Source organism: Ictidomys tridecemlineatus, chromosome 10 (assembly GCF_052094955.1).
Source record: "Ictidomys tridecemlineatus isolate mIctTri1 chromosome 10, mIctTri1.hap1, whole genome shotgun sequence".
In the NCBI taxonomy this organism is placed as follows: domain Eukaryota; kingdom Metazoa; phylum Chordata; class Mammalia; order Rodentia; family Sciuridae; genus Ictidomys; species Ictidomys tridecemlineatus.
Genome location: NC_135486.1, coordinates 37,423,610 through 37,451,312, shown reverse-complemented (window position 1 = coordinate 37,451,312; position 27,703 = coordinate 37,423,610). Strand labels below are relative to the sequence as shown.

General features: G+C 38.6%; 2 protein-coding genes across 4 annotated transcripts in view; one reads left to right on the top strand and one right to left on the bottom strand.

The window, feature by feature from the left end:
* The window catches only part of C10H1orf74 (chromosome 10 C1orf74 homolog), a 134,656-nt gene that overhangs the window by 56,380 nt on the left and 50,573 nt on the right, over positions 1-27,703 (top strand). Inside the window, exon 5 of one of the 3 annotated variants that reach the window (XR_013426527.1) lies at positions 24,340-24,398. The exons of the other annotated variants lie outside the window; for them this stretch is intronic. The gene's annotated coding sequence lies outside the window, so the exon portion shown is untranslated. Of the gene's footprint in view, positions 1-24,339; positions 24,399-27,703 lie in introns of those variants that run through there. 3 annotated transcript variants of the gene reach the window in all.
* The window catches only part of Hsd11b1 (hydroxysteroid 11-beta dehydrogenase 1), a 44,416-nt gene that overhangs the window by 10,319 nt on the left and 6,394 nt on the right, over positions 1-27,703 (bottom strand). The gene's annotated exons all lie outside the window — the stretch shown is intronic.

Sequence of the window (27,703 nt, the reverse complement as noted above, 5' to 3'; positions counted from 1 at the left end):
AATAGGCAAAATTTATGAACAGCAGTATTATTTCCTTTTTTAAATTGACATATGAGGGTACCCATAAATAGATAGGCTAGTCATTTCTAGTTCCTTTATAAGTTTCCTAATACCACAAACTTGATGGCTTGAGACAACAGAAATTTATTCTCTCACAGTTCTGGAGGACAAGCCAGGCATGGTGGCCTTACACCTTTAATCCCAGTGACGCGGGAACCTGAGGCAGGAGGATTTTGCAAGTTTAAAGCCAGCCTCAGCAATTTAGAGAGGCCTTAAGCAACTTAGTGAGATCCTGTCTCAAAATAAACATAAAATAAAAGGGCTGGGATGTGGCTCAGTGAAGCACTCTTGGGTCCAATCCCTGGTACCAACAATAACAACAACAAAACAACAACCAAACATACAACCCCTTCCCCCAAACAAACAAACAAACAAACAAAAAACTCCCCAAACCCCAGAATCAGTTCTGGAAGCTATAATTCCAAAAGTAAGTTATCAGCATGAACATCTTCTCTCCAAGGGCTCTTAGATGGAACCCTTCTTTGTCTCTTCCAGCTTCTCATGTCTGCTAGCAATCTTTGGTGTTCCTTGGCTTGTAGATGCTGCACTCTGAATTCTGCCTCCATCTTCACATCTCTTTTTCCTCTGTGCCTTCTTATTTTCTGTCTGTGTTTTTTAGTCTTCCTATAAGGACACTTGCCATTGCATGTTCTCCCAGTCAGATAATCCAGAATGATTTCATGTTCAGATCTTAATTACATCCACAAGGATACTTGTCTGTGTAGGGTCACATTCACAGGGTCCAGGTGGACATGTCTTTGGGGGTTACACTTTTATAGTTTACTATACCCTCCTTAATGGTGATAAAGATATTGACAGTGTTATTTAATGTGTTTGTTCAGGTGGCAACGGAGATGCAGAAGCAGGAGACTATGAGAAGTCCTAATCTGAATTCCTGTAGTGGTGATTTTTTTTTTACCATTTTTGGGAGCTCAGTGCATTTCATTTCCCATCCTTAATTGAACCTTTTACTCAAGATACAAAGAAGGGTCCTAAATGTTTTTTCAGGAAAAAAAAAGAGAGAAAGGTGAGAGGAAGGGAAAAAAGAAGGGAGAAAGTTAGGAAAGGAGAGAAAGACATGGCAGAAAACTTCCTGAAAAATCCATAACATAGATACATGGTTTAAAAAAAGTATGAAACTTATCAGGCAAGGGTCAAGTCCAGATGAAGATTGTTGATAAATTTTTAGCTTTTATTATGAAGATTATGCATGAGGTACACCATAATGCAACTAATTATGGCTGCATAATTATTGATTTTCATTAAAACTATATTTCACCTCTCAAAGTTCATGACCTGCTATTGATCTGCAAATCTTTAAACCAATATTTCTTAAATTCAGTGCACATAAGGACCATGTGTGGGGCCTGTTAATGTACAAATTGGGGCCTGCTCTCTGCCTTGATTTTTCTAGTCTGTGTTCTGGAGCGGCAGCTATGCTGGAGTGTTTGGTAGAAAAGAGTGGCTTTATCTAAACTGCATTTATTGTTAGTTTTGAGAGAGGGTGTGGGGGCCCAAAGACGTGACAGCATAAGCTTTTTGGACCTAGTCTAGGAATTCCCAGGAGAAATGGGGAGGGAATGTATTTGGAAGAGGCTCAAGTCCCACAGTATCAACTGAGTGAGCTGTCACTGAACTATTAGTTACTAAATCTCTTTAAAGCTCAAACTAATATGGGGTGGGAAGACATTTTTCCAAATCTAAACTGACTGTTCAGGTGAAGATGGACACCAACTCACCAGGAAACTCCGCCTAAAGGAGGCAAGCTCTGAACTCCGCTTTGATGAAGGAAGTGAAGAAAGGATCAGGAAGGTGGGGAAATGGTTTATACAAAGATGAAGGGCTGGGGCTGGGATTGTGGCTCAGCAGTAGAACGCTCGTTCTAGCATGGGAGGGACCGGGGTTCGATCCTCAGCACCACATAAAAAATAAAGGCATTGTGTTGTGTCCATCTACACCTAAAAAAATAAATATTAAAAAAAAGATAAAGGACCACTTGTACATTGCTGGTGGAACTACAAATTGTTGTAACCATTCTGGAAAGCAGTATAGAGATTCGTCAGGAAACTTGGAATGGAACCAACATTTGATCCAGTAATCCTACTTCTTGGTATGTACCCAAAGGATTTAAAATCAGCATACTAGAGTGACACAATCATGCACCTCAATTCATAATAGATAAGCTATGGAATCAACCAAGGTACACTTCAACAGATGAATAGGTAAAGAAAATGTGGTATCTATATATACAATGTCACATTACTCAGCCTTAAAGAAGAATGAAATTATGGCATTTTCTGGAAAACGAATGGAATTGGAGATTCCATTAGATTAACACATTCCATTAGATTAACACATAGTTAGACATTTTAACTACTGAAGTGAGTTCATTCTTGAGATGGGAGCAGCATCTTTTTTTTTTCATGCTAAATGAAATAAGCCAGTCCCCCCAAACCAAAGGCTGAATATTCTCTCTAATATGGAGATACTGTCCGATAATAGGCAGAGGGGAGGGAAGGGAAGTTCGCCAGATTGGACAAGGGGAAGTGATGGGGGGGATAAGAATGGGAAAGACAGTAGAATGAATCAGACATAATTTTCCTATATTCATATATGAATGTGACCACTGTAACTCCACATCATGTACAACCACAAAAATGGAAAGTTATACTCCATGTATGTGATGTCAAAATACATTTTACTGTCATGTATAACAAAAAGAACAAATTAAAAAAAAGAAAGTTGCTAACATGCCAAGAAGAAAGTCATTAGCATTTTCCACACAACCATTCACTATCAGAAGTAAAAATTATGTCATTTTATATTTTAATATTCATTAAGAAAAGATTAGGGGCAGGGCCAAATGAGGCTGTGAGAAACTAGTAGGACTAGAAAAATAATAGCCAAGTTCATCATGTTTTCTCCTTTATGAAAGTACAGCCTTATAAGTACCTACTTAAAGCTCTTTGGCCTGATACGTTATGAAATTCAGAACTATTTTTGGATTTAGAAGGGAGTATATTGGGAGGCATCCTGTAAACAAACACATTATAATTTCTGCATTTAAACATTTTGAAAATTCACAGAGATTTTTTTAAAAAGGCCTTGCTTTACCAGGCATGGTGGTACTCATCTGTAATTCCAGCTGCTCTGGAGGCTGAGACAGGAGGATCACAAATTCCAGTCAGTCTGGGCAACTTAATGAGACTGACTTAAAAAAAAATTAAAAAGGAATGGGGGTGAAGTTTAGTGCTTCCTTAGCCTGCATTAGGCTCTGGGTTAAATACCCAGTACTGCCAAAAAAAAAAAAAATAAAAGAAAAAAAAGAAAAAGAAAACAAACAAACAAATAAAAAACCAAAACAAAAACCAAAACAAAACCAAAAAAAAAAAAAACCCAAACCAAAAAAGCTTTGTCTCAATTCAGCTTAAATTAATTATGTAAAGTTATTATGAAAGTAAAATTCTTAGTTTTAAGATTTCTTTTTTCTTTTCTTGCCCTCATGGGTTTTGGGATTTGGAGATTTTGAAATTTCAGATAAATACTGTGAATTGGTCCAGACTCATTAAAGGAATGCTGGAACATATTAAAAAGCAGAAAAAAGAAAAAAATCTTTCCGGTTCATACCATTCCAGCCAACATCAGTGCATGTAATTAAAATCTGTTTCCTCTTTACAGATACTGTTCTTATACATTTTTTATCACATAATGCCAATTAGTTTGTGTGAGGAAACCTATGCTTTTGGTTCTATGTATAATATATTTAGAAGTTTCAGAAAGCTGTAAATAGCAAAGCCCTGTAAAAATCCAGATTTTTATTATTTTAAAAAAGGTTTTGTGAGTGAAAAGACCTGGTCAAAGTGAAATAAACAACATGCAACAAGTTGTTAAAATTTGACTTTTTCTGCTCTAGTTTCATCTGAGCTCAAAGGCTAAGAAGACCAGTAATTGGCAAATGCCTTCTTATTCTATTTGTACACCTGCACGGAACACAGTAATGCAAACAAATAAGTAATCAGCAAAATCAAAAAATTGGTTTGCAACACTTAAACCCTCAACCACCCCAGGGGAATCAAGGGGTTGAAGTTGAGGTCAGAGAGGATGGGAGTCAGAGAGAAGGAATTAGCAATGTCTCATTGATCTTCCAAGAAAGGGTAGGGGCTTCTCCTCATATTAATTCTTATAAGAGGAACTTTAAAGAGACCTTTGAGAACCTGTCTCCAGGAGTCTGAGGGACACGGAGAAGGACTGGGAGTTGACCCAAATTGAGAGGCTGCAAGTGCAAATTGCGTTGTACCCAGGGAACTTTCTCCTGTATGTGGGCTGAAATGTAGCCTTCACTCTGCTTCCCACCCTATGGGCCTCCTCCCAGGGCTCATCCCTTCTCTCCTGGGGCCATTTTCAATCTAGTCCAAAAGGACATCTTGAAATGTGATTGTGTTTTCCCTGTATTTTCTGAGGGAAATAACATAAACAACTCCTGTCAAATGTCAGAAAGAACTACTAATAAATAGTCCATACTCCATGAGGGACCTCCAAAGAACCTATGAAAGGAATGGATTTGATCATGCACCCCATGATCAGAAAGCGTGAGTTCTCAACCTCTGCCAGGACCAGAGGAGACCAAAGCTCTGCTTGCCCAGTTCTAGCCAAGGAAGACTTTTCCTACTTCTATTTTTGCTTCTCTGCATCCTCCCTCTTCCTTTGGCCCAAGAAAGGCTAGAGGGAACCTGATGAGTTCTGGGAGATCTGGGAAGGAGGAAAAGCTGAACACATTTCTCTTTCCTACTTGGGTGTCTTAATAAGAAAAGTTTCCAGCTTTATATGGGGAGAAGCTTTTGTTAAAAAGTTAGAATTACAGGGCTGGGGTTATAGCTCGGTAGCAGAGCGCTTGCCTAGCACGTGTGAGGACATGATCCTCAACACCACATAAAAAAATAAACAAATAAAATAAAGGCATGCTATCTATCTACAACTACGAAAAATAAAAAATAAAAGTTAGATTAACACATGGTTAGACATTTTAACTACTGAAGTGAGTTCATTCTTGAGATGGGAGCAGCATCTTTTATTGTCCCCGAATGACCAGAAAAATGTTGCTATCTGCCCTAGATCACACTGGTCCAGAGAAGAGCAGGTTCTCATGGAGCAGGTTTGGACAGGCAGTGGGAGGAAAGCATCATGATTTTTTTCTGATGAAATCCTACAAGGTCTACTTATCCAGCTACCAGTTAAAAAAAATTCTGCCAGAGTGAGCTTCATTAAATAAAATTAATCAGTGAATAAGTGTACTATAATAATATGTGACCATAAAAAAAGTGAGGTGATTAGAAATGCTTGTGCCCAAGGTCAACTTTTGGTTTATTTGCAGAGAATGGAGTCATTGCAGTAAAATAGATAGATGGCAGCTAGATTTCTCCTCTGGGAATTTTTAGACCACAAAGAAACAGAGCTATGGGGACCATATTTTCTGAAGCAAAATGTGGAATGAGGAGTCTGACACGTATGAGTGTAGACGTGGTGATAAATAGGACAGAATGTTTGCAATTAGCTCTGTCCCAGAAACGCTGGGACTTAGCCACTGTAGAAACAGCAAGAGCCAGAGAGCTGGCAAGGAAGCTATGCACTGGGGCTTGTTAGCTGAGCTGAAGAGGTCAAAGGGAGGCTTTGGTGCTTTTGTTCATCTTCTCCCCACCCTCCATCCTCAACTGTTTTGCTGAGATTTTAAAATGATTTCCATTTCAAAGGCGTATTTTTAGCTGCTTTAACTGAATGCTCAGAATAAAGTGTAAAGGATTGAAAAGCTTCATTTCTGCCTTCCTCCAGACTTCTAGAGTGATCCCAAGCAAATGAGCCACATCCTCTATTGAATGAGCACCAATTTGAGGTTCAACATGCTTCCATGGTTTTGAGGCTGGATACACATCCTGGATCCCACCCCACATTTCTTTATGGCTCTTCCTAAAAAATCTATCCTTTTAGCCTCATCTCTGTAGTGTTTTGGGTTGAGTCAGGTTCTAAAGATAAATTCATCTGCCTTCTCCAGGCTCTGGAGCACCTGAGGTGTCATCGTTAAGTGTTAAGACAACTTTACAATCCAGGGATAATTGAAGCAATGGAGATGGATGGAATTGCCCAGGAAAACTGTTGAGTGGACAGAGAAGTGGGTTTAGAATAGAAGAATCCCCAGGGAAACCAACAATTAAGATTGGGAAGATGAAGAGAACCCTAAAAGAGACCAGTAGAGCTGACAGAGGAAATCCAGGGGAATGTTTTGGCTGAAGACAAGGGAGGAGTACATGGTGTCATAATAATACAAAATGCTCCAGAGATAAGTTTGATAAAACCTATTACCAAATTTTACAAGAGAACTTTTGCAAGAACATTTCCAGGCTGGTATGGGACCTATGTGTAACAGAATGTGAAATGTGGTTCCTCCTATTGCCCTAGAATATCAGCACCTCTCTGAAGGCAAAAATAAAGGGATAGATTTGAAGAGTCTTCAGAGTCGAAGGGTAGGCCCAAACCAGTCCTACCAACATTACCTAACCATCCATGGCCAGCTAAATAGTGAATGGAGGGGGAAGATAGTCAGTGTCTGCATGTCTGACTACCAAGACTTAGAGGAAGCAGTTGCATCTCCCTTAGCTCAAACCACATGAGAAATACTTCAAAAACATTATCTGGAGAACTTTTCGAGTGTCCCCTGTAGTTCCAAAACTGGTGTTCGACTCACATCTGGAAGTCTAAAGGCAACCCTGAGGACAAAGCTGAGTATATTGTGGGATCAGTTATTGTCTATGAATGGCATTCTTCCTGGAGACCAAATGTGGATCCTGTGGTAGAGGGCTGGGCTGGAGCACCTGCCCAGGGATGGTGGAATGGACAGGATCAAGAACGTGGGGCTGATCAAAGCCCTGGAGCTGAGAAGAAGGCCAAACCTAGAGGAGGCACTTCTCTCTCTTAGGAAACTGGTGTCGGGATGACTGTATCTCCTGCAGGTGATCTCTATAAAGAATTCATGACAAAGCCCCACCAAATATACTTTCATATCTCCTCCAAGTCACTAGACACCTAGGATGGGGAATTTAAAAAAAAAATAATTGCAAAATTTGAAAGATTAGTACACATGACCTATATTTTTTTTCTTTTTTCCCCCTGAGCCCTTTGAGGGTAATTGCTGTAATTGAGGTCACTGCTGACCTCATATCCTGTCACCCTTGAGTGCTTTAGTGTCCACTTCTTACACATAGGGACATTGTTGTACATAAGCACAACATAATAATCAAAATGAGGAAAGTAATTCATTAGTTTCTTAGGACCATTGTAGTAATTTATGGAAAACCGACTGCTTAAGATAAATTTATTCTCTCACAGTTCTGGTGTTAAGTAGTGCGAAATCCAGGTATCGGCAGGGCCATGCTCCAGGGGAGGATCTTTCTTTGCTGTTAGCCTTCCTAAGGCTGTATCACTTTGCTCTACTCTGTGCCTCTGGCCTTCACCCCTCTATTTCTTCTCCTTCCCTTTTACAAGAACACTTTCCATTGGATTTAGCACCCACTTAGGTAATCCAGAATGATTTCATCTCAAGATCTTTAGTTAAATCTACAAAGACTTTTTCTAAGTAAGTTCATATCTGTAGGTTTGTTGAATTAGGAAGTGGATATACCTTTTGGGGGGCTACCAGTTAACCTACTATAGTAATATTGATATATCCTGTCATCTAATTCCACAGACCCTTTCCAAGGTTTGGCATTTGTCTAAATATCCTTTAGAGCAAAAGGATCCAATCAATGATTATGTGTTACATTTAGTTGTCATCACTCTTCAAATTCTTTCAATTTTTTTTTTTTGGTGGTATTAGGACCTCACACATGCTAGGCCAGCACTCTACCACTGAGTTACATCCCCAGTCCAAATTCCTTTAATTTTAATCAATTGCTCAATCTTATTAAAAAAAATTTTTAGTTGTAGATGGACACAATACCTTTATTTTGTTCATTTATATGTAGTGCTGAGGATTGAATCCAGGGCCCCACACATGCTAGATGAGCACTCTATGGCTGAGCCACAACCCCAGCCCTAATTACTCAATCTTTCTTTGACTTTCGTGACCTTGACGCTGTTGAAGAGTACATTCAGTTATTTTGTACAAACTGTTATGCTGGGACTGGTTGACACTGGATCATGAGAACTGACTGTTAAATGTTCACAAATTTTTCAAGCAAGCTGACATCACATGGTTATGGCTATCATGGGAATATTTACACTATGGAAATGCTACAAGTGAGGTTTTAACTTTTTTCCTTTCCAGAGAGCTAGTTGCTAAACATTTATCAATATACTACAGATGAATGTCCTTCAGTTTGGATTTATTTGATGTATCCTTGTGATTTGATTTGGGCTATGCATTTTTGGAGGAATTACAGAAATAATTCTGTGTTCTTCACATTCCATCTCATTGGGTGACACATGATTTCAGTTTATTCCATTACTTGTATTGTTAATTAATCTTGATCATTTGATTTAAGTTGTATCTATCATGTTCTCTCCACTGTGAAATTACTCTTTTCCTTGTAATCAATAACTATTTTATAGAGTAGTACTTTTTTTTGTATGATCTTAACTATCTTTAAATATACAGTTCAATGGCTTTTAGTATACTCCTACTGTTGTGAAATCATTACCATTATCCATTTACAAAACCCTTTTTATGTTGCAAAATGGAACTTTTTATTAATTAAACCATAACTGTTTATTCTCTCCTTCTCCCAGATCCTGACAACCACCATTCTACATTATACAAATTTGACTGCTCTAAGTATCTTATATGACTGGATTAATATAATTTTCATCTTTTTGTGACTGATTTATTTTATTTTGCATGATATCGCCAAGGTTCATCCATGTTGTAGTATGTGTTAGTATTTCCTTCCTTTTTAGACTAATATTACATTGTACATATGTACTATGTTTTGTTTATCCATTTATCTGTCAATGGATGCTTGGGTTGCTTTTATGTTTTAGCTATTTTGAATAATGCTTTTATGAATAAGGGTGTACAAATATCTCTTTGAGACCTTGCTTTTGACCTTTGAGTATTGTGTTAGTCAGCTTTTTTGTCACCAAGATCAAAATACCTGACAAGATCAACTTGAATCGGGAAAGTTACTTTGGGGCTCATGGTTTCAGAGATTCATTCTGTGGTCACCTGACTCCATTGCTCTGGGCCTGAGGCAAGGCAAAATATCATGGTGGAAGGGTATGTTGAAGAAAAACTTATCAGTTCATGGCAGCCAGGAAGCAGAGAGAGGGAGTAAGGAGTCAGGGACAAGAATATAATCCCCAAGGGGTAATGTAAGATAGTGCAAAAAAGTACCACTCTACAAAATAAATATTGATTATAAGGGAAAGAGAGTAATTTCACAGTGGAGGAACATGATCAATACCATCTGAATCAAATCATCAAAGTTAATTTACATCATCCATAATGGAATAACTACCAGTGATCTACTTCCTCCAGTCATGCCCCACCTGCTTATAGTTACCAGCAGTAACCCATTGAAATTATTAATTCATCAAATGAATTATTCTGCCAGTTAGGTTACAGTTCTAATATCTCACCTCTGTACATTCTGAACACTCCTGCATCGTCTAACATGATCCAAACCATAACATTTTGCCTCTGGCTTCCAAAGGCTCATGTCCATCTCACATTGCAAAATGCATTTAGTCCATCTCCAAAAGTCCCCACAGTCATAACAATTATAGCATTGCCCAAAAGTCAAAGTTAAAAATCTCATCTGAAACTCCAGGCAAACTTTTGGCTGTGAGCTATAAAGATCAAAAGCAAGTTACCTATATATATTATATAATGATCCAGAGTAAATAATCTCATTTCAAAACAGAGGAATAGGGATATAAGAAAGAAAAAAAAATGAGATCAAAGCAAGACCAAAACCCAGCTGGATAAACAAGTCCTATAGTTCCATGTCCAGCATTTGGGGCACATGTTGGTGAGATATGATCTCCAAAGGGTTTGGTAAGTCCTGCTCCTATGGCCTTGCTGGTTGCATCCTAGATGGCCTCTCTTTTAGGCTGGCTGTCCACGGACAGTAGTGTTCCTTGGAAGATGTTCCACATTACTGACATTTCTTAATTATGCAGGTCTCCACTGTAGCTTTGTCATCATTTTCACAGCTTCATATATCATCCTCTCAGGGGCTGACCACAGAGATTACAATCCCGCTACACTTTGCTTGGTCTCTCAGACCTTCCTTTGAAATCTAGGTGGGGCCCCCTCCACGTTTTCACGGGTGGGGCTGGGGCGCTCACTTGCAGCCCTTGGGCACCTTGGGAACACTGGGTCAGGTGTCTGCGTGGCTGCCGGCTTCTTGGGTTTTTGCACGGCAGGCGCGGAAAAGGGGCCCACCATTAGCTGGCCACCAGCTTTTAGCAATGGAGCTTGAAGGAGCCCGTGGCCCCTGTGCCCTTGACCTGCTGTAGCAAGTCATTCTGCACCAGCGTGCACCAAGTACTTGAGGATCTTAATAAAGGTGCTATGAAAGAATGTAAGAAGGAAAAACAATTAAATATTTCTACTGTGCTGTAGCTGGAAACAATACTTTTATTTCACTTATTTATTTTTATGTGGTGCTGAGAATCGAACCCAGGGTCTTGGACATGCAAGAGTCATGGGTTCCTCTGCTGTGCAGAAACTGAGGATCCCAAGCAGGCCCAACTCCGGAGAACCAGACAATGGAACTGTTAACATTCAGGGATATAGCCATTGATTTTACTGAAGAGGAGTGGGAATGCCTTCAGCCTGCTCAGAAAAACTTATATAAAGATGTGATGTTAGAGAACTATAGAAACTTTGCCTTCCTGGACTACCTTAGGTCAAAGGAGTCATCACAGGACCCCCCAAAAAAGTGATGTTTATCATAGCAGCTAATACTTATTGACTATTTATATGCCGAACATTGTTTTTGGGAACAATTGAGAAGCAGGCCATGAAGAAAGTGTAGGGTCTGCAACACATGGCCTCAAGCCCAGGGCTTTCCTATGAGGTAATCCATCTGCCACTCACCCAACTTGCAAGAGGGGAGTGGCCTGCCACTCAGATGCCCTTAATGTATTCCATGTATGCAGTACTCCATGCACTTGTCCCAACATATATGCACTAATTTTATTTGAAAACTATTGTGTGGTGAAAATACTTGATATTTTGACTCATTGTGGTATATTCACATATAAGATTTTGGCAGATTCATTCAACTGTTATTCCCTTTTTCTGTCTCTTCTTCCTTCCCTTTAATACACTTCATCTGCTCTTCTGATTTTTTTTTTTCAATTTTGATTAAATTTCCTCTCTTTTTTTTTCTACGATAGTCTCAAAAGGCATTGAGATTGTTCAAATTTAGTATAATATCTATGTGGTAGTGAAAAACATAATAAGTCTTTACTTGTAATAAAACTGTAACCATTAAAAAAAAAGAAATCTAGGTGGGATCCTCTATGAAGCCCTAACTCCAGTGTTCTGCATTCTGGGAATGTGCCAAAGTCTATCACCAGCTTGAGCAGCATCTTGGAAACCTCTTGGACCATGGTTATAGTGGCCTCTGAATGCCTTGGAAATTGAGCACAGTGAAACCAATCCTGGGAAGCACATTTCTAAGAACCCCCAGGGGAGCAGGCTGCCCCCATGGTTTCTTTCTCTCTCTCTCTCTCTCTCTCTCTCTCTCTCTCTCTCTCTCTCTGTGTGTGTGTGTGTGTGTGTGTGTGTGTGTGTGTGTGTATGTGTGTGTGTGTGTGTGTATGTGTGTGTGTTGGGGGGGTGGTTTACTGGGGATTGAACCAAGAGGCACTCAACCATTGAACAATATCCCTAGCTGGTTTTATATTTTATTTTGAGACAGGGTCTTGCAAGGTTGCTTAGGGACTCACTGTGTAGCTGAGGCTGGGTTTGAACTTGGGACTGTCTTGTCTCAGTCTCCCGAGTCACTGGGATTACAGGCATGTTCTACCATGCTTGGCTCACCTTGGTCTCTTAAATTACATTTCTGCTTTTATACCCTTGAAGCTGCCATAGGTATGGTCTTACAGATTCCTGAGATGCCATCAAGGCATCTTTTCTATTGCTCTGTGCAAAGTACTTAGTTTCTTTTCAATGAGAGTGATCTCTTTAGCAACCACCTCTTCCTTGACCTCAAGTTTATAAGGACTTTTTTTGGCCAACCTGTAAATTTTTAAAATATTTCTTCTCTGCTTTATGCTCCTGATTATCATAGTAAACCTGGCTAAAAGCTTCTAGCAATACCTATGCCAGTGCCTGAATGCTATATTGCTTTGAATTTCCTCTACCAGATTAATTAGTCCATCACCTCTAAATTTAGCCTCACGGAAAGTCAAAGGACATGGGTGAAATGTGGACAGCTTCTTTGATAGAATGAAACATGAATGGCCTCTATTCTAATACCTATTGAGTCTATTCCTGTCTGAAACCTCATGAGCACAGTCATTACTGTCTGCATTCCTATGGAGATTCTGGTCTTCTGATTTTCCACCAGGATCACCCATTAAACTTTGCTTATAGTATTCTAAGGCTTCTCCAGCAAGCATCTCCAAACTTTCCCAAACTCCTCTCACAAGTCAGTTCTAAAGGTGTAAACCACATGGTAAAGTTAGTCACAGCAATGGCCCCATTCCCAGTATCAATTTATGTTAGTCATTTTTTTTGTTGCAGTGATCATTTAAAATACTTGACAAAATCAATTTAGAGGAAGAAAAGTTTATTTTGGGCTCGTGGCGTCAGAGTTTCAGTCCATGGTCAACCAACTTCATTGGTCTGGCTCTAAGGTGAGGCAGTATATTATGGCAAAAGGACATGGTGAAGGAAAGCTGTGTAGCTCATGGCAGCCAGGAAGGAGAGAGAGGGGGGTGGGCGGAGAGAGAAAGAAGGAGGAGGAGGAGAAAAGAGAAGGAGAGAAAAGAGCCAGGGACAAAATATAAACCACAAGCATGCAGTGACTTTCTTTCTCCAGCAACACCTCACCTACTAATAGTTACCACTCAGTAATCTATTCAGATTATTAATCTCCTCAGATGGATTCATCCACCAAGTAGGTCACAGGTCTCATAATCTAATCATTTCACCTTTGAACATTTTGAAAGTTCCTGCATTGTCTAACATGATCTTTCTTTCTTTTCTTTTTTTGGTGGGAGGATACAACTTATATCTAAGTCATAACAAGTATATATGTTTAGAAATAGAATTTCTGGATTATATGGTAATTTTATTTAATTTTTGAGGAAGTGCTGTACTGTTTTTCATAGCAGCTTCACTATTTTACATTCCCATTAGCAGTATACAAATTTTCCAATTTCTCTATGTTCTTGACAATTCTTTTGTCTTCTCACCTCTTTTCTCTTCTCCTTTCCTCTTCATTCTTTTCTTCCTTCCTTCCTTCCTTTATTTTTGCAGTACTGAGTATTGAATATAGGGATATTTTACCTGTGAGCCACATCCCCAGCCCTTTTTATTTTTTTATTTTGAGAGAGGGTCTTGCTTAGTTGCTGAGGGTCTTACCAAGTCGTTGAGGCTGACCTTGAACTTGTGATCTCCCTGCTGCTTCCTGAGTATAGCTGTAGGCTACTGAGCTCAGATCCTTGTTTTTTGATAGCAGCCATTCTTATGGGTGGAAGTCAAATTAGAATATAATGCACTCTGCTATTGTCATGTATGTAAGAAATAATAATAAAAAAGAAGTGGGAGTCAAATTCTCATTGTAGTTTTGATTTAAATTTTCTTTATGATTAGAGATGTTGAAGCATCTTTTCAAGTGGGCATTTGTAAATCTTCTAGGGAGAAATGTCTATTTAAGCCCTTTGCCCATTTTAAAATTAGGTTTCTCACTTTTTTGTTGTCAAGTAGAGTAGTACTTTGAGACTATGTAAATATGTTGTTTCTTATTAAACTTTTACCACTTGTTTTAGTTCCCATCAATCCATTCCGTCCTTTAGACAAATATACATATTTTTTCTTTTTAACTATTCTTACTGTGATGGTTGCTAATTGGTAATTTTATAATTTTGTTATTTCTTCTATATTTGTCATTTGACTTTCCACTGTATGGAAAAGATTTCTCCTCTCTCCACTTATTTATTTATACCATCATGAACTTTTTATTTTCCCATCATATATAATGAACTATCATCTATCATTGTTATTATTATTTTAGTACTCTAGTGGTTCCATATTTGGCTACTGGGATCCTATTGGTCTCTGTGTCCCAGTAATATGTACCTATTATTCTTTGAGCAGATCTTTGTTTACTGGCAAAACAAGATTTTTAGGCTTCTCTATACCTTCCCTTTCCCTGGAGAAGGAAGATTTGCAAGAAGATTTGGTTTCTTTTAGTGGAGAATGATATTTAGAAAATAAAATCTGGGAGCTAAGTATGTTCCCAGGTATCAGTGTAATGAGGGGAATATATGCATGAATATATGGAGACATGCATCTGTATTTCCATATTTATCCATGTATATTAAAACCAGTTCATACTCACACCACCAATTCTAGTACAATACCACAGGGTTTATTTTCTCCCTTTTCATATTTGTAACACCAAAAGTGAATCTGGCTTCCCTTATCTAACTCAATATGTATTACTCGTTTGATTAATGTCCCCTGTATGTGATTATTTTTCAGTAGTCATCTTCCCTCCTCATCCCACCTGGGTTCTTCAAGACAATGTGAGGCTACCTGTTTACCCTCTTCACATAAGGAAGAGTGTTCCCATCCCAAAGTCTAATAGTGTCCCCATCAAGAAGCCCTGACATGAAAATCTAGAAATAGAAGGACAATAAGAAATTATGATATTTTCCAGCAAATAGATGGATCTGGAGACTATCATGCTGAGTGAATTGAGCTGGTCCCAAAAAACCAAAGGTTGAATGTTTTCTCTGATAGGTGGAAGCTAACCTACAATAACGAGGGTGGTGAGGGAAAGAATGGAAGTGCAGAAGATTAGACAATAGAGGGAAGGGAGAGGGGATAAGCAAAGGAAAGAGAGTGGAATCAATCTGACATAGTTTTCCCATGTACATTATATGAAAAGAATACAGTGAATCCCACCACTATGTACATAATAACATAAGGATGGGACTCTAACTAGAATAAGATATATTCCATGCTTGTATAATTATATCAAAATGGAGTCTGCTGACATTTATAACTTATAACTTTATAACATTTATAACAAAAGAATCAATTAAAAAAGTATATTAGTTATTCAGTTAAAAAAAGAAGGGGAAATATGGCTATGTATCATTATCATAGTTTGAGAAAAGACATAAAATTAGAAATTTAAGTACTAGTAAGCCAATTTACCATCTACTTATTCAGGAAGAATGTGTTGTTTGCCAAATTTATTAGCACTGGAAATCAGAGATGAATGAATAAAGTGCCTGCATTTAAGGAATGAAGAGACAAGCCACTGTGGTTGAAATGCTGGATTTCATTAGCTTTAAGGGGCAAGCAGTTGTAAGACACATAATTATTTGGTATACCAAGGGACAAAAAGACTGCTAATAGAATATAGCATGATTCTTATCCCTTAGAATTTTATTCTTTACCCATTGGAAAAGTTCCTATAGACATATTTTTTCTTTTTTAACCATGTATCATCCTATACATTCGTAACAATACTTTTCAAACCAAAGCTATTCCTATCCCATGCAATATTACCCTTTAGTATGAAGTATTTCTTGAAAGAGTGTTTTCCAAGTAACTAATACCTATTTGCAACTTTTGATGGTTGCATGTTTTTGATCTTCTAAAAAAGTGTTATTGACAAATAGTAATGTCTTAATATTCATTAAATTCATTATATCTGATGTAATTGATACTTTGAATTTTTTGAACATCAATTCCAAAGGACTTGGGAATTTCTTTTTTCCTTTAGTTGTATCGTTGTGTGAATATGTTTTCATATTCTCAGTAATAAAACAGAGGTTCATCTCTTTGTGAGTATTTTCCTTTGTTAGTTCTCATAAAGACCTTGGAATGAAATTTCAGTCATTTCTATATAAACAATATTTGCTTCATCAATGTCAAATTTATACCAGGCTGTTGTGAATCTATGCATTTCTATGTATGCACTGAATCCTGGTGCAATTTTTAAAGACATTACACTAGGTAGGTGTGTCTAACAACAACCACATGATGCAACTCAATTGAAATATGACAGTATGAACAGCAATGGCTATGTTTGCATGTTTAGGTAATGACAACTATTCAACAACCACTCTTAGCTGATAGTGAAGGTATGCATCTCTTTCAGTGTTGTTAAATGTTAATAAACGTGCATTTTGAAATCAGTGAAACATGTCACAACCATAAACCTTCCTTGCTCTGATTCCACACTCACCAAGCAATGTTTCAATGATAAACTTGGGTTCTTTGGTTTCCTGATGTACTAGGCATTTGGAAGGCCTAGCAGAAGCAATATTTAGGGAAGGATATGCAAGTGATTTAGAGAGGTATCCTCTTAGTCATTTAACAGTCTATCCTCCTTCTGGTCTAAGACTGCCCTCCCTGTGGCCTTAACTGATGAGACCTGTTTCAATGACTATACCTCTCTAGGCTGCTCATTGTGAGTGGCTCGGAGGGAATGACTATTTTTCCAATTAGCTAAACCAGTTAGATAGTCTTTCTTTGGGGGAATACTGAAGTTGAGTAACTGAAAGATCAAGCTAGTTGGCAATGTAGCAGAAATCAAAGGTGCATTGACAGTTGTTACACTGGGAAGGGGATTGGGGCATCCAGGTTGAACTTGCACCATATGAAGCAGAGGCTAGTACAGAGAAAAGAAAGAGGAGCAGGCATTTTGAGAGAAGCAGGTATAATGATGACACTCCTGGGAGATCCTTGGGTGGTGTCATTTCCTGGAAGCTAGTCAACTGCAATTTTTCATAAGTCCAGCCATCTCTCTTGGACTGAGACAGATGTGTGCCCCATGTGGACCAGTGAACTGGCAACTTTCAAAATTCTTTAATGCTGTTCAACATTTATTTATATAAAGAGTAGAGGGAAAGGCCAATTTACTGACTCTAGAGATAAAGGATTTATTTTACACATTTATTATATGGGAGTTCTTGAAATAGGCAGCTTAATGGAAATATATTAAATAATTCAAAACTCACATAGTAAAACCAACAAAGTTATTAATTAGGTTTTGACTTTCAGTTGACTGTGATGGCTGATTTCAGGCATGTGTTAGGTGGCCATCTTAGGCATCATTATCTGTGTTTATAAGTTCATAGAGCCACTGAAAAAATTCTACAATAAATTCTACATCTGTGACTATAGTGATGATTATTCTTGATAGACCCTTAGCATTACCTTTGCTTGGCAAAATGATAGACATGGTTTTAAGGCTCTTTGTACATATTGCCAAGTTGCTTAAGACCAAATAAAAAATTAAAAGACTGGCCTTTGAAAAATCAATAGTGAAAATGAATTAACATGATTAAAAAGGGCTGGGGTTGTAGCTCGTGGTAGAGCTCTTAGCTCTTGCTTAGAACACTGAGTTCTATTACTTGCACTGCCAAAAAAAAAAAGTGAATAAAGGGCTATACCCTTTCTTGTTAGTAGTATATGACAGGTCCCATCTCATATCCACTGTGCAGCATTAACAAAGTTTTCAACAATTGATAATTTTGTAGGCAAACCAAAAAGCCAAACAATAGTAATAGGCATAAAACAACAGCAACAACCTTCCACTGCACTGGTCTTTAGTGGTTATAATTTGAATTTATAAGTTTACTCCAAGATGGGACACATCTCTGTCCTCCAGAAGGAAGTCACCTATCCTGATAACAGAAATATTTTGGTTTTGGTTACCATCATAGAATGCTATTTTTCTTTTTAAAATTTTGTTCTAATCAAATTTGTACCAAGTTAACTGTACAATACGCAGTTCAGAAGTGTACAATGAAAAGATTCTTTTCATCTCTTTTAATACTCTTGGGCTCATATTAGATATAGTATTCTGTAAATTGCTTTCCATTTAAACGTACAATTTTTTTGTGGTCACATATATAGCATTTGGATAATATTTCATTACGATTTGGGAGTCTGTTCCAAGAGGTGGGTATTTAGGTTGCTTGCAGCTTTTTTTATGACTATAAAGAATATAATAACAAAATGGCTCACGTTGGAATCTGAGCTCCAGGACAGGCACCTTAGCCTTTCTCACTCATTGCCATAGCCCTGACATCTGGCAGAATGCCTAGCTCAGAGTGGGCCCTCACTAAATATTTAAATTTGATTTTTTACTTTGTTAATTTTATATTTAGCTGAATTTCATGCCTTTTTCAAAGTCTGCAAAAGAAGCTGCATATGAAATTGATTTACTTTTATTTGTTAGAAAAATTTTGCTACGATTTCAATGGGCAAGGTCATGGAAAAATGTTCCCAAGATAAAATATATAAAAAAGTGGCCTATTAATACATGAAAGTGAAATTGGTTCATGAATTCCGAGACTTTAATTAAATGTCTATAACAGGGGTCCCTTTCATATAACAGGGGTCTACTTCATGTTTTTAATATAGAACTTACTGTTCAACTGCTGGTGGCTTATTTTAAAACTGATATTGCTTCCTTTCTCTTCTCCTTCTTCCCCTTGTCAACCATGAGGGAAACAAGAATAACATGTCTCTTGTCCTAAGCCAAGTTATCTGTCCTTCCACTCACTATCCACAAAAATAAAGACATTTCAGATCTGGGAACGAAAAGCACAGCTTATTCAAGAACATGTTAAACATTAATTAGATATACTGATAATGAAACCTGGATAAGAGCCCCTGCATTGACCCTTTTAAAGCCCTCTGTTCTCCCTGGCAGTTAGAATGGTAGCCTCTGTGACTTGAGTCTTTTGCCTTTCTCCTTTGCGAGCAGATATTTACAAGTTTTTCTATTTCTCTCAAAACTTCATTACTGGATCAGAATCAGGGACATGGACAAAAGTGTCAATCCAGGTGGGACATGAAAGTGGCCCCAACTCAAGACTTCTTGGGAAGGTGTGGTGCTCTAAGTGTGAGCTTGTTGAGAGCCCACCACTGGAGAATTGGGAGATGGGAGTCAGACAGGAGGAGCTCTTCCTATAAGTAAAGGGAGGGACTGAGGGACTGTCCCAACAACTGCTGAAGCTCCTTTTGTTTCAAGAAACTCCTGTGTTTTCTCCCTGAGCTTATATGATTTGCTATACCATTTGTTCTACTTTGAGAGAAAGGAAACCATGCGGTAAAGTAGTGACAACCTCAGCCATCTGGTAAGCTCTCCTGGTGTATGTACTGAGAACTTTGATTCCACACATCTTGTTCCCTTTCTTGGGAATGTTTGGTCCTTCTTCTTGGGGACATCTATGGGATTGCTGGTGTAGGGATCACAGTTAAGTGGGTGTAGAGAACTTAGGGCCTTCCCCCAATCTGGTCTGTTTTAAAGCTTTCCAACCTACTGGCCTTGGTTTTGTAGGAATTCCCTGTGTGTCTGTGTGTTTTTGTTGTATCTGTTACTGATCCTTTTAAGACACAGGTAACACCACGTCAATTCCTGCCAGTGGTCTCTTGGGAAAGGTCTTGACTTAATGGAGCTGTAAGCCTCTAACTAAGAAAAAGATAGTGCTTTACTGTAACATAGTCTGGCCAATGCGTGTTTTGGAAGGAGAAGAAAGGTGACCACTGTATGGTATTCTGAATTATTATACAGTCTATCAGTTGGAGTGGGTCTGCCAGAGGTCAGATAAATGAAGGAAATTTTATGTGTGCAGGCATTTATGCAGTTATATGATAAGTTTGAACAGCCAGGAAGTAAAGGTGCAAAAAAGGCACAGCCTCTGGTGTGCAAGGATAGCAGTTAAGAAGGTTTAAATCCTTTTAACCCAGTACTGGCTGGCCAGAACAACCTCTCAGCCAACCTCTATCTCTGGTCCACCCCTAAGCAACCACAGGTTGTCCCCACGGCATGTTGAGGATCTGTAGGTCCCTGGCTGGAGGAAAATCATGGTGAACTGTCTGAGTTGTGGGGAAATGTTTGGTGAGTGAGGCAGACTCTCTTCTGCCATGGAGGACCTGCCCACTGAAGAGAATGTGGTGGCAGTGAGTACCCTGCTGTAGGCCCTGAGAGATTATGACCCAGGTATGGGAGTGGTATTCCTTTTTAAGACTCAACGGTATACCCTTCATTTTGCTGGTGAAACACCCATCATAGGGCAGGGAGATTCCTGCTTTGACAATGCCCATTGGCATAAATACGCAGGGGGATCAGCATAATAAGCAACTGAGCAAGAGAAAAAAAAGCAAACAAACTTACACAGTTGGTTCTGATTCCAGAACCCATGGCTAAAACATAAAACTTTGTGGCTCCAGGGCAAAAGGCATGGCGAAAAGTGTGAGTCAAACAGCCTAGGGCCCTGCTTCAGCTGTACTAGAGCGGCAGGGGCATGGCTGCCTGGAAACAAGGAGGAAGTCCCCAGGTAGGAACCCAGCTCTGGCCTTTGCTCCTATAACTTGGAGTCCCCTTAGCCATAGCCATGGCACCAGGTCATAGTAGGAGATGGGGAAAGCCTCCTGTGTACTCTTGAACTCTCTGCTCTACCATCTCACACCATCTGGATGGCTACCATCAGGAGACACATCTCGGTCAAACATTGCATACTGCCTGCCAGGCTGAGCAAATGCCCCAGTTCCTGGGTGTACAGGCACCTGCCTTTTAACCTTGATTGTTTCTGCAGAGAGAGACCTCTGAAAATTCTTGTATGGTTAATGTGACCTTCATTGGACAGAGTGTCCTAGACATAAGGAAGATGCTTCAGCAGCAGGGGGAAGGGGCAGTTAACATGAACCCATCATAGCTAGTTGATATTGCCTTTAAGATACATAATTTCCTGGGAGGAGTGAAAACTGAATACGATTGTCTAAGGCAACAAAGATCCCCAGGACCAGGTCACTCCTGTGTAAAACAAATGATCTCCTAAATATAAGGCTCAGATGACAAATGACAGGCAGGGGGCTTCAGGCCTTAATGGAGATTCCTATACCAATAGTCTCACAAGAGTCCTGGATATAATGGACATTGGGAACCCAATTGATTGACTTCTTGATCAATGCTGGCACAAGTTATTCTGTTTTAAATTCTAAATTAACCTGTTCAAGCAATAGCACCCTGGAAGTGACAGGAGTGATGAGTCAGACTCAGTGGTATCCATTGCTCCAACCCCTTGAAAGCAAACTGGCAGAACAAAGATTAAGACATAACTTTCTGCATATGCCAGATTGTCCAATTCCTCTCATGGAATGAGATTTGTTATGTAAATTAAATGCACTGATATTCTCACCCTAAAAGCAATGATTCCGTTTGCAAGTGCCACTGGAAATGGGCCCTGGTTCCAGCTTTCCCTTGCCAACCAGGAAAAGGAAACTGAGTCCACTCCAGTGGAGGTCTGTGAGAAAGTGAATAAGGTCATTGGGCCAATGAGATCTAGGGAAAGAAGGTCCACACTACTCTGATTAAGATTTTATTCAAGGAGGAGTTAATCTGCCCCAGGAAGAAACCATGATGCTTTAGGAGAAAAAGATGTTGATAGGAATCTACCCTATTCTAGATGAATTTTTAGAACACAGATTGAATCAATTTTGCAAGATTCCCTACAACATTTCCATCTTTCCTCTTAAGAAACTTTACATTGATGAGCACTGATTTGAGCAAGTCTTGACAGCTATAAATAATATTGTCTGGTACGTTCACCCCGCGATATCAAATCCCTATACCTTGCTGATTGTAGTGCCAGGTAACCGTAACTGGTTCATAGTGCTGGACTCAAAGGATGCAGTCTTCTGCCTCCCACTGGAAAGGAAGTCCCAAATATCACTTGCTTTTAAATGACAGGAATTCCAATACCAAAGTAACCCCCCAGTATTGCTGAACTTTCCTACCTCAGGGATTTGAAAACTTTCCTTCTCTGTTTAACGAGAGGGTCTAGCAAAAGACCGGCAAGGGTTATGGCTGGATCAAGGAATCCTTTTGCATTATGTGAATGACATGTTTATAGCCAGCCCCAAGTATGAATACTACCCTTCAAAAATACTATTAATTGTACTGAACTACCTTATCTCATGTGGATATAAGGTGTCCACTAAAAAGTTTCAGATTTATAAACAAGAAGTCACTTATCTGAGATCCAGATTAGCTAAGGAACTCAAAGTTTAATGTCATTTAGAAACAGGCTATCTTGGGTCTTAGAGAGCCCAAGAACCATTAATAGGAATGGCAGGACTCTGACATATTTGGATCTCTAATTTTAGACTAATAGCTAAACCCTTGTATGAGGACTCAATAGGAACAGAAATGGAGTCTTTGCTTTGGACCCCAGAATTCCAAGTTTCCTTTGAAAAGTGAAAACAGAGCCTCATAACAGCTCTTGCTCTAGGCGGACATACCAAGGGAGCTCGTATGCAGGAGAAACAAGGTACATGCTTGGAGTTTCTTACAGGCTATGGGGGACATATGGCAACCAACAGCCTATTTTTTTTTTCCAAACAGCTTGGCCATGCAGAAAAAAAAAAAAAGAATGAATCCCCTTGCCTTCAGAGGGCTGCTACTTGCGATTTACTATGAGAGGCTGAGAAGTTCACCCTAGACCATACATTGCTGTTTGTTCTTCACCTAGTCCTGGTCCTATTAGAATAGAAGGGTTGCTACTGGCTGACTGCCAAATGGGGAGATAACAGGCAACCCAATGTCCTCAAAACCATGTCCATATTAAATCCAGCAACCCTGTTGCCTGCAGATGATAATGGGCCAATACAACACGACTGCTCAGAGATCTTAGAGACTATTTATTCCAGCAGGTTGAATTTGTTTGATCAGACTATCAGAGTTGGACTGGGACCTCTTCACTCATGGGAGCAGTTTCATGCACAATGGCCATAAGGTAGCTGGATATGCCATGGTTAGAGAGAACAGGTACTGGAAGCCAAGCCTTCACTGCTGGGAATGTCAGCCCAGAAAGCTGAGCTAATTTTTCTGACAAGAGCTTTCAGACTGCCCAAGATAAACATTTATAATGATTCAAAATATGCATCCACGATACTATATGCACATGGAGCTATCTTAAAAGAAAGAGGGCTCCTCACTGCTAAAAACAAGGTTATTAATTGTGCCCTAAAAATATTGGCATTAATATAAACTGTGGTCAAACCAAAGTAGGTAGCAACCATGCACTGTCCCAGTCATTAAAAATGAACACTTAGATGGCCAGGAAAAATCAGGCCACTGATAGGGTAGCAAAAGGGCCATGAAGAGTAAGAGTCCTTTGTCAGGGCTCTAATACTTCATCTTAAATTAGACCAATACAAATCTCTTTATACTGAAGAGGATAAGAAATGGACCAAAGTGGAGTTTTGATTCCTGGGATAGCACCGCCAAGTGGAGATGGAATTCCCCTGATCATCCTCCTGCCTGAAGCACTGGTCGGACCTTATAGGAGAGTACTCACTATGGGAGGGATCCCTTGGTAAATTTCATCAAGGCCCACTTGCAAGGACCACATCTCTAATAGACCATTCAGCAGGTGACTCAGTTGTGTATTATGTGCCCCAAATAATCTGAAGACTGAAAGGAACACAAAATACAGAACTACAATTCTTTTGATGCTTGGCAAATAGATTTTACCTAAATGCACTAAAGAAACTTCAGATAGTGGCTTATAATGCAGATATCATCTCAGGATGGGTTGAATCTCATTCCAGCAGGACAGAATAAGCTTTGGAAATAATTAAAGTCCTCTTGAAGTAGCTGATCCTAAGATTCGGCTTTTCTCCTTAATGCAAAGTGACAATGAACCGTTTTTCATTGCGAAAGTGACCCACCAAATGAGCAAAACAGTAGATATACAATGGAAATTATGCATATCCTGGAGACCCCAATCTATAGGGAAAATGGAAAAGATGAATCCCACCTTAAAGAAAATGGTGGCTAAATTCTGCCAAGAAATCCACCTGCAGTTGGATAAGGTGTTGCCTACTGCTGTCCTCCAGATATGGGTAACCCCAGAAACAGGCCTAAATGGAACCCTTATAAAATACTGTATGGGAGACTCTTCCTGTGATCTCAGGAGATAGCAGAAAATGGCTTTAACAGAAAAAAAGTAGATTAAAATGGTATGTACAACAACTCAGTCAAAATTAACTGCAGTACATGCGTATGTTTCTTCTAGGGACCACCAAATTTGGAATCACCTCTTCATCCCTTCCAGTAAAATTCCATAAAGCAAAATGACAACAACAGGTAAAAACCTTCAGTTCTAGAGACCCCATTTGTTGTCCATTCTCAGCAGAAAGCAGCTTGGAGATGTCTTTGCCCACTAAGGTAGAAATTGATAGTGGGTAAAATGTAACAGGGGTCCCTTTCATGTAACAGGGGACAACTTCATGCTTTGAATATAAACCTTGCTGCTCAACTACTGGTGGCCTATTTTGAAACTGACCTTTCCCCTCTTCCTCTACTCCTTCTCCCCATCTTCAACTATGGAGGAAATAAGATTAACATTTCTTCTGTCCTAAGCAGAGTTATCTGCCCCTCCCACTCCCTGTCCATAAGAATAAACAAACTCAGGACATGATTGGAATGATAGCTCTTTCAAGAATATAAGTTAAACATCAATTAGATATACTGATAATGCCACTTGGAAAACAGCCCTTATATTGCCCTCTTTAAAGCCCTCTGTTCTCTCTGGAGTTACAATGGCAGCTCTGTGACTTGAGACCTTTGCCTGTCTCCTTTGCTAGCAGAGCAATACAACTTCTTTGTATTTTTTTCAAAACCTTGTCCTCCTTATTAGATCAGCATTAGGGAATGAGGACCAAGCTTTTAGTATCTTGTCTACTACATGCTAGGTGCTGTTGTAGGCATTGAGGATATAAATGGTAAACAAAAACAGAATTTTATTGCTGTCAAGGGGACAGGGCCCTTGTTCCACCTCACAAGGAAACATAGAAGTTCAAATTAGAGCTACTAAACATGTTGTTTTTTTTCCCTGCAAAATTGTCAATTCTGAAAACTTTGTTAACTCCGCAAAGTAGGTGGGAGATGAATACTCATTTGAAATGGGAAAAGGAAACCATTCTTAAATTAATTTTAATTAAATTTTACTTTTGTATATTTTGAAAAGGTCTAGTTCTTTATTTTTCTTTCTTCCTTTCTTTTATCTTTTATTTATTTATTTAGAGATAGGGTCTTACCATGTTTTTTGTTGCCAAGCTAGTTTTGAATTCCTATGATCAATGATCCTCCTACTTTAGCCTCCTGAATAGCTGGAATTGTAAGTGCATGCCACCATACCTGGCTCTTATTTGTCATTTTTTATTTGTGATATGTACCAATAACATTAAAAATGTTCCCATCATTTTACTCAGTCTAGTCCTAAGAATCTGTCAAGGAAATAATCATCAACTTAGTCATAGATTCAGATATAAAAACATTTGTTGTGGGAGTTTTGCAATGTGAAAACATTGAGAGAAACCTAAATGTGGTAACTAATGAGAAAATGGGAAAATAATTAATTTTCTATAGCTATATATTTATATATAACATAATTTATATATGATCTATTATATTTGTATATATTATAATATTTATATATGATTTACTATAGTTATATATTTATATGTTTGGGAGGAAATTCTGAAAATACTGGCATGATTATATGTAGACTACAGGACCATGAATGATTTCTATTTCCAGTTTTATACTATTTTTTTGTTTTCCAATTTTTCATTCTGTGTATGTATGTATATGAAACTTTTATGTCATAGAAACATCTTTTTTTGTGAGGGGTACTCGAGATTGAACTCAGGGATACTTGACCACTGAGCCACATTCCCAGCCCTATTTTGCATTTTATTTAGAGACATGATCTAACTGAGTTGTTTAGCACCTTGCTTTTGCTGAGGCTGTCTTTGAACTCTCGATCCTCCTGCCTCATCCTCCCAAGCTATTGGGATTACAGGTGTGCGTGCACCACTGCACCTGGCTCATAGAAACATCTTTAAAAGTTGTTGAAGAATGGCTCTTTCCATTACTTTTGCCTTCTACTTATAATCTTTTATGAGAAATATATTTCAGAAATTATTTGCTTCTTTCTTTTGAATATAATCTTATCTATACAGTATACTGATCTTTTTTCCTTTCTGTTAAGAAATTTGAGAGCTAAATTTGAAACTTAAATATAGCATCTGTGTTGAGTCTAATTTGAGTACATTTATGTTCTTCTTTCCTTAAGACTTGGTTTTCTATTTATATATTTCTAAATAAAATATATTTGTTATGGGCCTATTCAAACCCCTAGTGATGAAACATAAAGACATGACTAATGATAGAAATTTGATATTTTCATCTAGAATTACACATGAATGAAACCTGTGGTCTAGCCGTTAAGTATCCTTGACTACTTAAGCTCTACCCCAGCTTTTTAAGGGAACTTGAAGCAATAATTGTCATGTTATGTTGTTTTCTACCTGTGCTAAATTGTTGCTGTCTTCTTCGGAAAGTGTCACGTCCCCTAATATCACCCTGATTTCAAATCTTCTCCATTCCCCTTTTCTTTTTCTTTTTGGTACTGGGGATTGAACCCAGGGATGCTCCACCACTAAGCTACATCCTCAGCTCTTTATTTTGAGACAAGGTCTCACTAAATTGCCCAGGCTAGCCTTGAATTTGTGATCCTCTTGCCTCAGCCTCTGGAGTCACTGGGATTACAGGCAATATTGCCACTGTGCTTGACTTCTATCTCCTTCTTTTTAAGCAGATACAACTTAGAACTTTTAGATAAATACAGCAAGTTCTGTCTTGATTCCTCAGATTTTGCCCAAATAAAATCTCTTAAATTTAGACAACAATGACTCCTGGAACTTTTATGCCCATGTTAATGATCTCTTTGGCATTCTTTCAGGTCCTCTAGGTGACACATCTGTATACACACAAATCTCTCCTCTATTATATCTCTATGGCTGTCCCCACATGCATAAAACACTTCCACTAATCTTGGAAACAGTATTCCCTGAAAATTACTTCTGAGGTAACTGGATTTAAGGATAAAGATGCATATTTTCTTACTGTCATGTGTAACTAATTACAACAAATTTTTAAAATGCATATTTTCTTTAAATAATTAATACAAATTTGAGGAGGGATAGATGACTGCTTTCCATTCCAATTCCACGGCCTTTCACATCTTTTCACCACCTCCACCATACCCCAAAGCACTTCCATACATTGAGGAACTGGCCCGTGTTTCAGGATGAAGTGAGTGCCAGAGCTGCAGATGAGATTAACATCTGCATATTCCTGTCTTTATATAAAACATCATGACTAGTCCAAATCCTGTTAGTTGATATGTGTATTTGAGAAACATGTTTTTTTTTTCTCTTTCTAATGTCAAATTCTTGAAATAGGTTTAGACCACACATGCAGCCCTCAACTGACAAATAGATTAATGTCCAACAAGTGACTTCATTCCTTGGTTTTTAGTCTTGCCACTAGAGCATTGTCTTCTGAGGTATTTGTCCCTGACTAGTATATTG